Raw genomic sequence first — 18,046 nt, 5'->3', positions numbered from 1 at the left:
TAAGTTAGAAAAAGAGTTGACAGTTGTGATGATTCCTTCAAAGTGAGTGAAAATTGCATTTTAGCAGTAAATATCCTTCAATCTTTCCCAAGAGCTAAATAAGGTGTTCTTTACTATGTAATAACAGGAGTTTCACTTTTTACTGCCTCTCTCATTGAACGGTGCCTACTAGGCAATTATACTTCAGCTCTGCTGCTTCTTTTCCCTTTCCCCTTTATCCCTGCTTTTGAAGGCTAGAAAGAAATGGATGCAACAGCACATATTCAGTTAGAATTTCACTTCAAGGCCATCAGTTTTAAGAAGCACTTTGCAAAAATGCACTGCATTTAAGAATAGTTTTGGTACATCTGTCTTTCCATGGAATGACTCAGCCCATCATAAAGAACAAGTACTACAAACCAAGAAACCAAGACGGCTTAGCTTAGTTGTGGAACTTAGGTAAATGACATACTTTCTCTATTTTTATTTATTTATTTAAGTAATCTCTACACCTGAGGCTCAAACTTACAACACTGAGTCAGCCAGGTGCCCCACCAAGTGAATGGTCTTTTTTTTTTTAATTTTTTTTAATGTTTATTTATTTTTGAGACAGAGAGAGACAGAGCATGAACAGGGGAGGGGCAGAGAGAGAGGGAGACACAGAATCTGAAACAGGCTCCAGGCTCTGAGCTGTCAGCACAGAGCCTGATGTGGGGCTCGAACTCACGGACCGCGAGATCATGACCTGAGCCGAAGTCGGCCGCTCAACCGACTGAGCCACCCAGGCACCCCCCTTTTTTTTTTTTTAAGTAATCTCTACGCCCAACATGGGACTCAAACTCACGACCCTGAGACCAAGTCACATGCTTTATGGACTAAGCCAGACAGGTGCCCCTCTCTGATTCTAATAGTCATTTTTTTCTATCAATACTACATGTTGTTTTTTTTGGGGGGGAGGTGACAAATTCTACACAAAAGTAAAATAGGGGGGGCTTCCTGGGTGGCTCAGTTGGTTAAGTGTCCTTCTCTTGATTTTGGCTTAGGTCATGATCTGACAGTTGTAACATTGAGCTCCATGCTGGGAGTGGAGCCTGCTTGGGATTCTCTTTCCTCCTCTTTGTGCCCCTCCCCCCATTTCAAAATAAATAAATGAACATTAAAAAAAAGTAAGGTAGGTATTGTTAAGGAATGCTTTATTAAGGAATTATTATTATTGTTAAGGAATGCTTATTAAATCCATTTTAAAATCATTATAAAAGCAGGTAAATTATTATACTTTCTTTATTCCTTTCCTCTATTTTTGTAATAACCTAACATTTTATTGAATAAAGACTTATGAAACTTAAGAGTTTGAATAAATGCTGGAAGTCAAGTCAAAGTTGGTATTTAAGAAATAATTCAACTTGGAGTACCTGGCTGGGTCAGTCAGTGGAGCTTGTGACTCTTGATTTTGGAGCTGTGAGTTCGAGTCCCATGTTGGGTATAGAGATTACTTAAAAATAAAATCTTTTTAAATTTATTTTTTTAATGTTTTTATTTATTTTTGAGACATAGAGAGAGAACAGGGGAGGGGCAGAGGGAGGGGGAGACAGAGGATCCAAAGTGGGCTCTGTGCTGAGAGCAGAGAGCCCATGTGGCGCTCAAACTCATGAACTGTAAGATCATGACCCAACCTGAAGTAGGATGCTTAACCAATTGAGCCACCAAGGAGCCCTCAAAACAAAATCTTTTAAGAAAGGAAGGAAAGAAGGAAGGAAGGAAGGAAGGAAGGAAGGAAGGAAGGAAGGAAGAATTCAACTTGTACAGCCTCTTCTTAACTTACATATTAGTCAATCAATAAGCAAGCAAACATTTGTTCAGTGCTTCCTGTGTATCAGAAATTATGTTAGGCTGTGGGAAGGGAGTGACACAAAGTACTAGATTTCATCAAATCAAAGACAGTTTGGGTTATAAGAAGTATCTCAATTTCTGAGCTGTTAAAACATGGAAAAATATGCATCTAAGAGGTGATTATAAAAAAAAACAAAAAATAAAGGGAAGCCTGGGTGGATCATTTGGTTAAGTGTTCACCTCTTGTTGGTAATGACCTTGGGGTTCATGAGAAAAAGCCCCACATTGGGCTGTCAGCACAGAGCCTGCTTGGGATTCTCTCTCTCTCTGCCCCCTTCCTGCTCATGAGAGCACTCTCTCTCTCTCAAAAATAAATTGGGACACCTGGGTGGCTCACTTTGGCTCAGGTCATGATCTCATAGCTCGTGAGTTCGAGCCCCACACTGGGTTCTGGGCAGACAGCTCAGAGCCTGGAGCCTGCTTTGGATTCTGTATCTCAGTCTCTTTTTGCCCCTCCCCCGCTCATGCTCATGCTTGCTCGCTCTCTCTCAAAAATAAATATACATTTTAAAAATTCAAAAAAACCTTTAAAAATAACAAAAATAACTGCTTATATGTGGGTAAAAAACAAAGAGCTTCTGCAGTGAAAAAATAGAATATATCCATAATAGTACCAAAAGAGGGTTAGAGATGAAAAAGCATCTCAGAAGTTTAGTGCAACAAGAAGTCACAAGGAGCTGAGGGGGGTGAGGAACATGTACTGTGTATGACACTGACCTAGTTCTGCTAATGTATTTTCTATCAGTTTTATAAAGGTTGGCAAGAAAATAACAAATTAAAAACTAACATTTACATTTCCCCTCCTTAGATGTGACTTCAAGTTTTGTTAAGATTTCTGAATTCTGTAGTCCTACCAACCTGAAACCATGATCTCTCTTGTGTTGGAAAATTTAACTTACCAACAGTTATGTAAATTACGAATTAAGCAAAGACAAACTTTGCTAAAATAAGAAGGAAACGGGGGAAATGTTCCAAATCATTTAAAATTTGAGCCTGTAATGACAAGTGAAAGTACTTGGAAATAATAGTTTTGGCATCATTGCCATACTCAGAGAGTGAAAATAAAAAATTTGTTCTCCAGTGGAAGTTCTTTAAATGTTCTTTTTTTTTTTAACGTTTATTTATTTTTGAGAGAGAGAGGATGCACACAAGAGGGGGAAGGGCAGAGAAAAAGGGGGACAGAGGATCTGAAGTGGGCTCTGTGCTGACAGCAGAGAGCCCAACGCGGGGCTCAAATTCACAAACCATGAGAGCATGTCAAGCGAAGTCAGACACTTAACCTACTTGAGGCACCCAGGCGCCCCTCTCCAGTGGAAGTGCTAAACTGTATCTGCATCTGTAGTTCGAGGCTCGATTCCTGGACTACTACTAAGTCCCTTTTTCCCCACACCCCACCGGGAGCTGTAAGTACCACGACCTCCAAACCCTGATTAAAGAGGATACCAGTTGATGCTGCAACCTAAATTTAATCTTAGGACCACTGTTCCTTCCTCTCCTCAAAGAATCTTGAACTTCATGCTTTTTAGCTCCCACTACTGTCCTCTGCTGCATCTACTGTGACTAATCACACTTCTGCATGAAAACAAATACTTGCAGGACCTTCCAGACCACAGCTGACTTTTATTAAGCCTTTATGTCCACTGTTCTCCAAGAGTCAGCTGTGACTAAACCTGCCAAGCTTCATTCCGATTTTCATAGGTCAAAGCCCCACACAGAATTACCTGCTCTCCTCCCAGATTTGTCCTCTACGGAACTGTCATTCCTAAAATGCTCTGTATTTCCTTAAGCCTAATGAAATCCCCTTCTCTCCCTGTGCACACCTTCCAATTGCCCTCTGGAAACCAGCTCCTCAACACACCCAATCATTTCCTTGAATGTTCCTTCCACTTCTGTACTTATTTAAACCTGGCCTTCTCAGGGCGCCTGGATGGCTCAGTTACTTAAGCATCCGACTTTGGCTCAGGTCATAACTTCATGGCTTTTGAGTATGAGCCCCGCGTCGGACTCTGTGCTGACAGCTCAGAGCCTGGATCCTGCTTCGGATTCTATGTCTCCCTCTCCTCTCTGCCCCTCCCCAGCTCACACTCTCTCTCTTTCTCTCAAAAATAAATAAACGTTAAAAAAAAAAAAAAGACAATTTAAACCTGGCCTTCTCTAGGCCACTTCCCCTGCTACTCTCTCCAGTGAGGTCTGCTCATATTTTCACACCTATTTAGTATCAGGAGACCAGGATACTCAGTGCTAGTCAGAGTCCACTTCTTCCCCACCCTTTTGTAAAACCCCTGCTATCCTCTCCCTGATTGGTCACTGTAATCTACCTGCCTCCTGTGTGCGCATTGTTCACAGAAGATACTGGTACTCGGTTACTGTGTTTCTTATACTGCAAGTCCTGCCATCGTCCTAAGTGAGTTTAAAGTCCTCGTGAAAGACCCACCTAATCTCCAATGTTCTTCTCCAAAGCTACTTGACACTTGCCCCCTACAGTCACTACCTGGACCTGGTCATCATCACCTAAAGCTCCTCTACTTTCTCTATTTCTAAAATCACTAATTCTAGGGGCGCCTGGGTGGCGCAGTCGGTTAAGCGTCCGACTTCAGCCAGGTCACGATCTCGCGGTCCGTGAGTTCGAGCCCCGCGTCAGGCTCTGGGCTGATGGCTCGGAGCCTGGAGCCTGCTTCCGATTCTGTGTCTCCCTCTCTCTCTGCCCCTCCCCCGTTCATGCTCTGTCTCTCTCTGTCCCAAAAATAAATAAAAAAAAACGTTGAAAAAAAAAAATTAAAATCACTAATTCTAGGGCTCCTGGGTGGCTCAGTTGGTTGAGCGTCGGACTTCTGATTTTTGGCTTTGTCATGATACCAGCCAGGGTCGTGGGATAGAGCCCTGTGTTGGGCTCCATGCTGAGTGCGGAGGCTACTTAAGATTCTCTCTCTCTCCCTACCTCTATTCCTCTCCCCCACTCATGCATAAAATAAAATAAAATAAAATAAAATAAAATAAAATAAAATAAAATAACTAACTCTAATAGTCCACTTTCTGACCACAATCACCTATCTTTCCAACTCACTTATTAAACCAGCCTGACTGCAACTGTCCTTCCCTTTGTTTGAAAAGATTATTGATCACTTCACTTCCTTTCTATTACCCCCTTCCTGTCTTTACTTCTCTGTTTATATAGCTTAGCGTTCATGGTCCATCATTTCACTCGCTCTTAGAATTACCCTGAACTCTCTCCTTGAATACACTCTTTCCTTGTCTTCAAAGACATCACTCTCCCAGTTTCTCTTATTTGTCTGGCAGCCCTTCACAGACATTTTTTACTGGCTCCTCCCTCTTCTATTACTAAACCTTTAAATATCAGAGTGTTTCAGGGATCTGTCCTAGGGGATTTTCTCTTTTCATTCAATACCCTTTCCTTAAGTAATCATAACTCTTCCCATGGGTTCAATTACCATCAGTGTGCATATGCTCCTCAAATTCATACCCGAGTTCAGTTTGTTGTTTGAGCTCCAGATTGATATACCTAACTGCTTACCTGACATCTTCAAATGAATATCTCCAAGGTACCTCCAGCTCAGCGTGTTCAAAAGTAAACTCATCACTTTCCCATTAAATCTATTCCTTCCAGAAACCTGAGTCACTTTTGACTCCCTCTCTTACATCTTGCCATATTTAAATAATCTCCCCATATTTAAATACGATTTGTTAATTCTATCTCCAAAGCATTTCTCAAAATTTGTCCACTTTTCTCCATCTCTACTGCCACCTCTTTGGTCCAAGTCACTATCATTTTTTGTTCAGTAAGTATTTACTCAATATCTACCATGTGCCATGACCTGTAAGTGCTAGAATATACAGCTGCAAAGGAGCCTTTTGCCTGGATCACTTAAATAACTGGTTACATTGAATTCCTTTTCTCCCCTTCTAGTCTATTTTCCACATTGGAAACAATGTTCTTGTTTTGTTTTGTTTAAACGTAAATCTGATTTTCTCTTCCCGTAAGTGGCCTGAGGTGATCTCTGAAAATGGTTTGCTATTCACTTGACCCAGAAAACCCGACAAAATCATGCAAATTAAGAGGTTCAGATATTCATGTTCACTTTAAGAATACACGTGAAATTTCCCAGGCCATCAAGGATATATATATCTGAAAATGTAACTTTGTAGAAGCAGTGTGTGCCATTTTGTCACCCCAAGGGTGGAGTTGGTAGGTGTGGGTGTGACCAGGCCAAACAGTGGGGCTGGACACAGAGTCGGTGGCCCAAAAAGAGTGCCGAATTTTTACTGCATATGCTTAAAAATGCAGAGAGTAATGCTGAACTTAAGAGTTTAGATGTAGATTCTCTAGTCATTAGGCACATCCAGGTGAACAAAGACCCCAAAATGTGGCATAGAACTTACAGGGCTCATGGTCAGATTAATCCATACATGAGTTCTCCCTGCCACATTGAGATGATCCCTACTGAAGAAGAGCAGATTGTTCCTAAACCAGAAGAGGAAGCTGCACAGGAAAAAAACGATATCCCCGAAAAAACTGAAGAAACAAAAACTTATGGCCCGGGAATAAATTCTGCATAAAATAAATGCAAGTAAAAATAAAAACAAACAAAATGTAAAACTGATTTTGTCATCTCTTGCTGAAAGGATTACACTAGATTATGTATGTAAAAGGACTTAGGGTCTGGCACATGATAGTTGATAAATTCTAATCAGTGGATATATGTTGAATAATTCAGTAAATGATTTTGGAGTAACTGGCCAGCCATTTAGAAAAAATACAATTTTATCCCAACCTCACTCCTTAGAGCCAAAATATATGGGGGGAATGAAACCATAAAAATACTTGAAGAAAACATGGGAAAATATTTGTATAATCTTAGAGTTGAAGAAAGCCTTTCAAAACATGTCCCAAAAGTTAGAAGCCACAAAGAGAAAATAGTAACCACATACAAATGTAAACATTCTGCATAGCAAGAAAGGCCATACATAAGACCAGAAGACAAATAACAAATAGTGAGAATATTTATAATACTTAATTAAAAAGAGTTAATAACAAATATCTAACTAGCTCCTATATCAATAAGAAAATATTAACAACACTAGAAACAGGTCAAGCTGCATAAATAGAAAATTCACAGTCTAAGGTCTGCAAGTGTCTAATAGCCTAAAGAAAATAGAAATAAAACAATAAGCTATTAAGTTATAGGTTGGCAGAGATTGGAAAAATAGACTACATTCTGTGAAACGGGCACTCACCTGCACTTTTGGTGGAGCATATATTTGAACAATCTCTCTGGAAATAGTTTGGCAATGGGGAACATAATATTAAACGTGCTTACCTCTTCATATAGTAATCCCACTTACAGAAATTTACTTTAAGGAGATCACTTAAATGGTTCAAAAAGATCTATGCTGAGAAAGTTCACTGCATACTTTGTAAAATCGAAAATAAATATTTACTGAAACAGCAATGATCTTCTTTGGCCCTGTTCATGATACTGGGGCTACAGAAATTACAACAGAGAGATAAAGTTCCTTTTCTCATGGAGTTTACATTTTGTGGGTTAGAAAGACATTAAACTAATAAACAAGATACCTTCAAATAGTGAAAAATGCTTTGAAAACATAAAACCAGGTGTAAGAATGCAACAAATTAAAAAGAAAAGGTGTTTTAATATATAACAGAAGAAATTTTTCCTGATGTGAAGAGCTATGGAGGACTGAATCAAACATTAAAAGGACATACTATGTTGCAAGAAAAGCCAAGAAGGAACAGTTGAAATAAAGATATATCCTGATTAAGTTCTTCAGCTCTCAGGATGAAGAGGGAATTCTTTAGTCACACAGGCAGAAAAAGCAGATCACTTACAAGAAGGAAGAATCAGGCTGGTCTCAGACTTCTCCATGGCAGCATTTGGTGGCTGCAAAGTTTCTAGGGAAATAAAGTGAGCCCAAGAATATAATACCTGGTCAGGTTTTCATTTAGGTAAACAAGCCAACAACACACATTCTCAAACAAGAACTTGGGGAGTAAATAACATGCAATCCCTTCTTGAAAAAACAACTTGGGGTGAAATCAAACTAACCAAGAGATGGATGGAAATGCTGGGGTAAGAGTAAAGCAACATTCAACATCAGAAAAACAATGAGCATACCTCATTTTACTGCACTTCGTTTTACTGCACTTCATAGTTTTTTAAATAAATTGTAGTAACCCTGCATCAAGCAAGTCTATTGCACCATTTTTCCAACAGCATTTGCTCATTTTGTGTGTCAGTGTCACATTTTGGTAGTTCTTGCAATATTTCAAACTTTTTCGTTATTATTATATTTGTTATGGTGATCTGTGATCAGTGGTCTTTGATGTTACTTTGTAATCGCTTTGGGGCACCATGAACTGTGCCCATACAAGATGGCAAACTTAATCCATAAATGTTTTATGTGTTCTAACTCTCCACCAATTGGCAGTTACCCTGGTCTCTCTCCCTCTCCTTGGGCCCCTGCTGTTCCCTGAGACACAGCAATATTGAAATTAGGCCAGTTAATAACCCTACACTGGCCTCTAAGTGTTTGATCAAAAGGAAGAGCTGCACATCTCTCTTTAAATCAAAAGCTCGAAATTATTAAACATAGTGAGGAAGGCGTGTCAAAAGCTGAGACAGACCAAAAGCTAGCCTTCTTAAGCCAAATAGTTAGTCAAGTTGAGAATGCAAAGGAAAAGTTCTTGAAGGAAATTAAGAGTGCTACTCCAGTGAGCACATGAATAAGGTGAAAACACCACCTTCAGGTTGGCTCAGGCAGAAAACAAAACAGCCTTATTGCTGATATGGGAAAAGTTTGAGTGGTCTGGATAGAAGATCAAACCAGCAACAACACTCCCTTAAGCCAAACCTAATCCAGAGCAAGGCCCCAAGTCTGTTCAATTCTATGAAGGTTGAGAGAGGCAAGGAAGCTACAGAAGAAAAATCAGAAGCTAGTGGAGAGGGGTTCATGAGGTTTGAGGAAAGGAGCCATCTTCATAACAAAAAAGTACAAGGTGAAGCAGCAAGTGGCAATGTAGAAGCTGCAGCAAGTTACCCAGAAGATCTGAGATCATTAATGAAGGTGGCTACATGAAACAACAGATTTTCAACATAGACAGAGCAGCCTTATATTGGAAGAAGATGCCATCTAAAACTTGCATAGCTAGAGAGGAGAAGTCAATGCCTGACTTCAAATCATCAAAGGACAGGCAGACTCTCTTGTTGGAGGTTAATGCAGCTGGCGATTTGAAGCTGAAGTCAATGCTCATTGACCATTCTGTTTACAACATGGTTCACTGAATATTTTAAGCCCACTATTGAGAACTACTGCTCAGGAAAATAGATTCCTTTCAAAATATTGTTGCTCATTGACAATGCACCTGGTCACCCAAAGCTCTGATGGCGATATACCATGAGATGGATGTTATTTTCTTGCCTACTAACACAGCATCCATTCTGCAGCCTGTGGATCAAGGAGTAATTTCAACTTTCAAGTCTTATGATTTAAGAAATACATTTTGTAAGGTTATAGATGCCACAGATAGTGATTCCTCTGACAATCTGGGCAAAGTACATTGAAAACCTTCTGGAAAGGATTCACCATTCTAGATGCCATTAAAAACATTTGTGATTCATGAGAAGAGGCTAACAGGAGTTTGGAGGAAGTTGATTCCAGCCCTCATGGATGGCTTTGAGGGGTTCAAGATGTTAGTGGAGGAAGTAACTGCACCTGGGGTAGAAAGAGCAAGAGAAGTAGAATTACAAGTGGAACCTCAAATGTGGCTGAATTGCTTCAATCTCATGATAACTCTGGAACAGATGAGGAGTTGCTTCTTAGGGATGAACAAAGAAAGTGGTTTCTTGGGATGGAATCTCCTCCTGGTGAAGATGCTGTTAAGACTATTGAAATGACAACAAAGGATTTAGGATATCACATAAACTGAGTTGATAAAGTTTGGAAGGATTAACTCCAATTTTGAAAGGAGTTTTACTGTGGGTAAAATGTTATCAAGCAGCATTGCATGCTACAGAGAAATCTTGTGTGAAAGGAAGAGTCAATCAATGAGACACACGGCACTGTTGTCTTATTTTAGGAAATTGCTACAGCCAGCCCTGCCTTCAACAACCACCACCCTGACCAGTCAGCTAGCCATCAACATCAAGGCAAGACCCTCCAACAACAAAAAGATTATGAGTCACTGAAAGTTCAGTTGATGGTTACCATTTTTTGGCAATAAAGTATTTTTAAACTAAGGTATGTGGTTTTTTTTAGACATAATGTTATCGCACAGGTAATAGACTACAGTGTAGTGTAAATGTAACTTTTGTATGCACTGGGAAATCAAAAAATTCATTTGACTGGCTTTATGGCGACATTCGCTTTATTGTGATGTTTGCTTTATTGGGGTGGCCTGGAACCTAACCTGCAATATCTCTAAGGTGTGCCTATATAATAGCAATAGTCAGATTTTGATAGAAACTTCCAAGTGATCCTCCAAAAGAAACTGTACCAACATATATCCCATTAATATTTGAAACATCTGTTTTCCCACACCCTCATCAGTTATATTAAAGACACTATCAATTTTTCAATGTATCTCATGTATCTTTTAAAAACTATAGCAATCTTACGGAAGGGGTATATCACTGTTATTTTAATTTCATTTCCTTAGTTAAAAGTGAACTTGAACCATTTTCAAATGTTTGTGAGACATTATTATTAGACATATTTTCTGTAACTTTCCTAATTCATATCCTTTACCCATTTTTCTGTTGGGTTGTCTTTTCCTTACTCATTCTTAGGTTCTCTTCATATAGTGTCGATATCAATCCTTTACTTATTATGTAACTTGCAAATATGTGATCCTAGTCCATCATGTCTTTCAAGTTTGCTTATAGTGTTTTTCTTTGTATTGAGGTTAAGTTTTTTACTTAGTTAAATCTTTTCTTTTGTAGGTTCTAGATGGTATGTCTTACTTAAAAGGAGCATTTCAACCACATGATTTAAAAAAAAACATATTCTGCTGTATTTCTCCTGCCTCATAAGTTTCATCTTTTTCACTTAGATCTTTACTTAATTATCAGATTCACATAAGCTAAGATTGTCAGACTCATATAAACAATAAAGATATAATTTTTCAATTGACCAGAATGCTTGACACCCTGTAAGAGGTTCCCCATCTCATTCTGTAAATACCTGAGAATTAGAATTAGTAAATCAGTACCCTGATAGTATTTCCAGACCTAGTAATTAAAAAGGGGGAATATTTCATCCGGGAGATCAAAGATGACAAGAATGCTGAGTATCTTTACCAGAGACGTATAATGTACAATGGAGGAAGATCTCTCCTGGCCAGAGGCAATAAATAGCCTTGAAGACTCATGATTGAAAGGTTCAGGTTCTCCTATTTCCAATATCTTTGTCCCATGGGCAGTGCTGGATGCATTCAGCTAAAGTTTATCTCTGTGGCTTTCCTCTATTTTGAGTTGTACCGCAGACCACACTGAAGCTCTCTTTCCTTAGATGTGTTAATACCACTGATTAGTAGTCAAGTAACCGTTCCCAAGGGCCTAGGAGACTTTGGGTTCCTTTCATCACCTGCTGATTAAGTTAAATTCTCTCAGGGGCAACCTTATCTTCCTTATTTGTAAGTTCTAAGTCCTAACTACAACAGGTTTATCTGGGAAGAGAAGTCTGAATTGAAGAAAAATTACTGAACAATTCAAGACTGTATACAACAGAGAATTGTGTACTACAAGGGAGTTATTGAAGGTCTTTGCACATGGGAGTGAGCGATGAAAGTGATGGGGAGGACTGGTTTGCCAGTCACGTGAAGGTGAAAGCTAGAGCGGGGGAACAGCGGGGGACAATGAAGGCAGGGAAGGCAGGGGCACCAGTCAGGAGGCTGTTGTAGGGATCTAGACAATGTCAGCTCCGAATTCTAGACTACAGAGTCTCCACCAAATCCACCTCTGTATCCTCAGCCCTTAGCCCAAAGTGAACTGGAACCCTTCAGGTACTTTAAAAATGTTGCACAAAAATAGTTTATCCTACTAATTTATGAATCCTCTTAATTTGGCTTAACAATACCTTTCTTTGTAATAATATCAACCATTTATCAAGGGTCCACAGTGTGGCAGACATATAAACATTTTTATATAATCCTATAACAATGCTGTAATGACTTACAGATAAACAAAGCAAGGTTCAGAGAGTTTTAAGACACCTGTACAAGGTTTCACAGATAGAAAATGAGAGTCCAGACACCAAATAGCATATCATACGTTAAGAGAAGTGAAATTTTATCTTATCACTTTTCTGGAAAACAATAATTGTTTTTGTTTTAATTTTTTGACATTTATTTATTTTTGAGACAGAGGGAGACAGAGCATGAGGGGGGAGAGGTAGAGAGAGAGGGAGACACAGAATGTGAAGCTGGCTCCAGGCTCTGAGCTGTCAGCACAGAGCCCAATGCGGGGCTCAAACTCCCGAACTGCGAGATTATGACCTGAGCCAAAGTCAGCCGCCCAACTGACTGAGCCACACAGGTGCCCCAATAATTATTTTTGACAAAACTTGAGCCACAGAGAAGCTAACATAGTGGTCTCCAAATTTCTTGACCATGCACACTTATCAGTAAAAAAGTACACACTCTTGGAGCGCCTGGGTGGCTCAGTCGGTTAAGCGTCCAACTTCAGCTCAGGTCATGATCTCATCGTTTGTGAGTTTGAGCCCCACATCAGGCTCTGTGCTGACAGCTCAGAGCCTGGAGCCTGCTTCAAATTCTGTGTCTCCCTCTTTCTCTGCCCCTCTTCTGCTCACACTCTGTCTCTCTCTCTCAAAAAATAAATAAACATTTAAAAAACAAAAAGTACACACTCTTCCAACATAGGTATACTTATTTCTAAATTACTACCATCGGCTAATATCTAAAGGTACAATATATACTTAGGGCAGAATTAATTAAAATGCATGTAAATCCATATTTCAAATACACTACTTAATAATTTCAAAAAGTTTTTGCTGACTTCTTGTCAGATATGATTAGCTTACAATTGTTTCTATCTGATAATCTGTCTAAAAGCTCCCACTAGGAGTAGAAGCTATTGATTGTGCTTGCATTTTTGGGTATTATTTAAAAGTCATGTTGTCTTTGTAGGAATCTTTTATTTAAAAAAAATTTTTTTAATGTTTTATTTATTTTTGAGACAGAGAGAGACAGAGCATGAATGGGGGAGGGTCAGAATGAGAGGGAGACACAGAATCTGAAGCAGGCTCCAGGCTCTGAGCTGTCAGCCCAGAGCCCGACGTGGGGCTCGAACTCACGGACCGCGAGATCGTGACCTGAGCCAAAGTCGGCCGCTTAACCGACTGAGCCACCCAGGCGCCCCTGCAGGAATCTTTTAAACCATCTGTCCATTCTATGAAGATGTTTAGCTAAAACTAGTTAATATAACCAGTAAATCCCTCAACTGGATACACATTATCCGCAACATGTTATAAGAACCACTGTCAATCCTCCAATGTTGTCAAATTCCCAGGTTCCCTCAGGATCCATCATGTCCCTTCATGACAAGTGGCCAGGTGACTTACCAAGTAGGGTGCCTGTCCCAATGTGTATGCCAAATACCAGTAAAACCCAATTTATTTCTTTCTTACATTAAAATACATATACATTCTGATATTTTCCTCCTGACCTAAGGAATCACCTTTGAAGATCCCTAGACTAGAGGACCCCCTCAAGTTAACAGGGTCAGAAGTTTTCTAGCTTGCTCTCTAATTCTTTTTTTTTTTAATTTTTTAATGTTTACTTATTTTTGAGACACACACACACACACACACACACACACACACACACACACAGAGTGTGAGCGGGGGAAGCGCAGAGAGAGACAGGGAAACACAGAATCCGAAGCAGGCTCCAGGCTCTGAACTGACAGCATAGAGCCCAACACAGGGCTCGAACTCATGAGCCATGAGATTCATGACCTGAGCTGAAGTCGGATGCTTAACCGACTGAGCCACCCAGGCGCCCCATGGCTCTCTAATTCTTTAAAAAAAAAAAAATTTTTTTTAACGTTTATTTATTTTTGAGGCAGAGAGAGACAGAGCATGAACAGGGGAGGGTCAGAGAGAGGGAGACACAGAATCTGAAACAGGCTCCAGGCTCTGAGCTGTCAGCACAGAGCCCAACGCGGGGCTCGAACTCATGGACCGCGAAATCATGACCTGAGCTAAAGTCAGCCACTTAACCGACTGAGCCACCCAGGCTCCCCGGCTCTCTAATTCTTAATCCAGAGTCTTCCTGAGAATGCTTTTCCAAGGAAAAAACATGGACATGTGGGTCTTTTTGTTCACTGCTGTGGTGGGTGGGCCTACTCTGTCTCTGGAGCGTGGGGGAGGACCAGGGTTTTGGCCTGTTCATCTCAGCTTTAAGGTTCCAGAGCTCAGAAGACCATAGAACTCAGGTCTGCTCCCTCACTTTCCTGTTTGCAACCACAAGAAGAGACAGAATCTCAGATAAGCTTGTTGATGAAACAGGCTCTTAGGGGAAGCTTGTCAGAGTCCCTTGTTTCACTTTAGAGGGAGATGTGAGGTGAGGTGCACAAGGCCCTCAACTGGGGGGCTTTTCAGGACCCAGCCAGAGGCCAGGTTTCCTCACCTGCTGAGCTCCTCTCTATCCCATTACCTCTTTGGGTCAGGGCCAGGAAACAGGATGTCCCCCATTCCCTGGAATGGTCACTGCCCCTCCATTCCCCTTGAGTTTCTAGGAGGCTCAGAGCCTGGAGGCAGCAGGGAGGGCAGGAGGAGACCTGCTAATTAGCCAGTCACTGTGATTATCCATGAGAAACACTCTCCCTCCAAGGCCCGGACAGTCAGGCAGGGGCAAGGCAGGGGTTTGGAGCCACCTGCCCACCCCTCCCGCTCCCCTGCAACCCCACTCTTCCCACTCCCCTGGCTCAGCCTGTACCCTCCTCCCTCCCATTCTGTACTCCCTTCCACAGGTTTCCCAGACTGCTCAGAAGGGCAAGAGAATACATCATTTCCCCTACCACTCGTAGGTGTAACATCTAGTTTTGTCAAAGAGGGTGCCAGGCAGCCCCCACTACTTAGTGCACACTGAAAAGCTGTGGGTCTTCAATGACTTGAAACCCAGCCCTTCCCCTTCCATGACCCCTATGGAGACGGAATTGTCTTGACTTTACCAGGAGTCTCTTCGGCACCCCACCGTACACACCATACATACCACACGCATTCCTCGCCTAAATCTTGAGTCCCTCTTCTCACCTCCACTCCACTTTGAATGACTTAGCAATTGACTTCCAAACACCCAGTTTGAGCACCATAGCGACCCCTATGCCCTCTTGAGTCTCTTCCCGATGAGTAACAGTAGCAAACCCTTAAAGAGGACTTACTATGTGTTAAACACTTTATATGGATTAACTCATTCAATCTTCATAAGTCTGTGAGGTAGTCACTATAGTTATCCATATTTTATAGATGAGGAAATTAGGTCACAGAGAAGCTAAAGCCCTTGCCTGAGATCACCTCGATGGTTAATGGTGAAGCTAAAGTTTGAACCCAAGCAATACAGATCCAGAGTTACTTAACCTCTATACTATGCACCAAGATAAACTTTACATAGAAAACTCATGTTTTCTCCACTTTTGTAAAGTGTGACTAAAAACATGTTAGGAAATATTATTGATCTGCGTTGTATAAGCTACACAAATTCATCTTCAAGTTAAGTCCTCCAGCAGCCTTCCAATCAAATTGCTGCTTCCCCAAAGACCTTCCTATCCAGAAATTCTGGAACTGCTGCTGCAACTGTCCTTCATTTTGTTCCTTCTTGAGACCCTTCATATCCTGTGGACACTGTGATTAGTGGTCTTGTCTGCTCTCAATGATATTCCTCTCCACTCCTCAAGGGAACACCTGCAGTGCTCACTAGCTGAGTGTTTACTCCTCTTTCTGGAAGGAAGATGAAAGCAAGCAAGGAGAGCTGGGTACACAGACATCCATCAACTGAGCTTTTGATCTGCCTGGGGAAGCAGATTTCACACCCAAGCCAACTGCAACAAGTTTGACTAGTAAAGTTTCCTGTAATATCCCGTCCAGTCTGGAACTGAATCTGTACAGTGGTGAGTCCCCTCAATGCCATGCCCCCCAACGGCCTAGCGCTTGCTCTGGTGTGGGTACAGTGAACACTTGGCAAATGATAGGACAGGACATGTAGTCAATTTCTGGGGAGTCTGAGCAACATCAGGCCCCAAACTCAGAGTTCCCGCTAGGGCAGAACCCATCAGGTGTCCATATTTGCTGCTATAGCCAGGACAAGAGAGACAATTGCTGGACACCAAGGCCAGCCCTACCCAGGGCTGTTGCCCCTGGGCCCTTTAATTCTGATGCAGGATCAGGTAGGTAACCTGAGCACAAGTGAAGAAACTGTCTCATGGCTCTATGAAAAAAGGGATTCAGTGAACAGATGAGGGGGCTGCCAGGAGGAGATGCCAGGTGGCAGCTGGAGAAGAAGAGAAGCAGTCAGTGCAGGCAAGAAAGGCAGGAGACCAGCTGTGGTAGAGGCCAGACAGCTGGCTGGCCAGAAGAAACCCTTTAGGATGTCGTTCAGGGCCTGAAATGCACCCTCAGCAGGGTAAGTTATTGCAACGCCCTTGCAAATATAAAGTGCTGTACAAACACTAAATCTAAAATGGCTAATAATTTTGTTATGTTAAAGCATTCGTGTCAGGTAATTAATGTACTCATTGTGATCATTTAATTTTATGGCAGGTAGTGTAGGGCTGGACAGAAATAGGGCTCTTTGGCCCAGTCCTCTCGTTTCACGTTAGATAAGCCAGCAACACAGTCTCCCTGATCGACTACATCAAGGTCCTGCTGGAGGGGGTTGCTGCAGGGGCTCAGCAGATGGACCTGGGCCTCCACACTTCAGGGATTTCATCTCCCTTGGCCCCTGGTGCCTAGAGGCCCTAGTGCCCCCTGGTGGTGTCTGAGTTACCACCATTTCCTCAAAGGAAATTCATAGCTGAATTTGTGGGGGAAAAGAGAAAATTGATCTCCTAATAGAGACTTCTCCCTTAGCAAGTGTGTCTCAAGGCCATTGGGTGCTATGCAGAGTAAAAGGGGAGTTGGCGTTGCTGTGTGGTGCTCCTTGGGGGCCAGCACAGCAGGTTTTGTAGCAGCTGGAGCACCTAGAGTGAACCAAGAGGCCCATCCATATTGCCCCAGAAAGCCCCAAAGGGAGACTGTGCAGGCTTCCACCCTCAGTGCTGGCCACTATGGAGCTCTGTGGAGAAAGGAACTCTCATTGCTCTTTGCCCAGTCTACCGAGGCCAGCTTGCAGCAGTGTCTCCATCTTCCCTCTGCTCTCTATATTCCTTCTCCCTGCCTACCACCCTCTGCCTCCTCAACATACCCTGAGCCAAGGCAACTACTCTCACTCCTTTCCCCAACCCTTCTTATAATCTCTTCCATGGGGAGCCCTTTGTGGTTAAGTAGGTTCCAAAGCAGAACCTCATCTTCTATCAGCTCTCAGTCCCAGTCTATATGCCAGCCTGACGCAGGGTTCAAGAGGGTCTTGTTAAGGCTGGCCTTACCTTGCCCTGAAGAGCCCTCAATCTCAAACATGTCCACCGTCACATATATGCACAGACTGCTATCTCCATCTTGACCACCTCATTGATTTCTGTGTGCCTAGAGGTGATGACCAGAAGGCTTCTCCATACTGGAAATATTAAGACTGGCTTGGCGAGATACTGAGTGAGAATACAGAATCCTTGAATCCTTGACTTTGGTCAGTGCACTCTCTTTCTCTCTCTTTTTCTCTCTCTTCTCTCCCCCTGTTTTCTGCTAGACATACCTGTCACTTCAAGAGACTGAGGGTATAGCAACATGCTTGCCCAGTAACTAATATATTTATTACAGGGGCACCTGGGTGGCTCAGTCGGTTAAGCGTCCGACTTCGGCTCAGGTCATGATCTCAACAGTCCATGGGTTCGAGCCCCGTGTAGGGCTCTGTGCTGACAGCTCAGAGCCTGGAGCCTGCTTTGGATTCTGTGTCTCTCTCTCTTTCTGCCCCTCCCCTGCTCATCCTCTGTCTCTCTCTGTCTCAAAAATAAATAAAAACATTAAAATATAT

The 18,046-nt window shown here is 41.9% G+C and overlaps 1 pseudogene; it reads left to right on the top strand.

Moving 5' to 3' along the window:
* The first annotated feature begins 5,891 nt into the window (after positions 1–5,891).
* Positions 5,892–6,433, top strand: LOC122226872 (annotated as a pseudogene).
* Positions 6,434–18,046: the final 11,613 nt, after the last annotated feature.

Source organism: Panthera leo, chromosome C1, assembly GCF_018350215.1.
Source record: "Panthera leo isolate Ple1 chromosome C1, P.leo_Ple1_pat1.1, whole genome shotgun sequence".
Taxonomy (NCBI): Eukaryota; Metazoa; Chordata; class Mammalia; order Carnivora; family Felidae; genus Panthera; species Panthera leo.
This window is presented reverse-complemented; position numbering and strand designations above follow the sequence as displayed.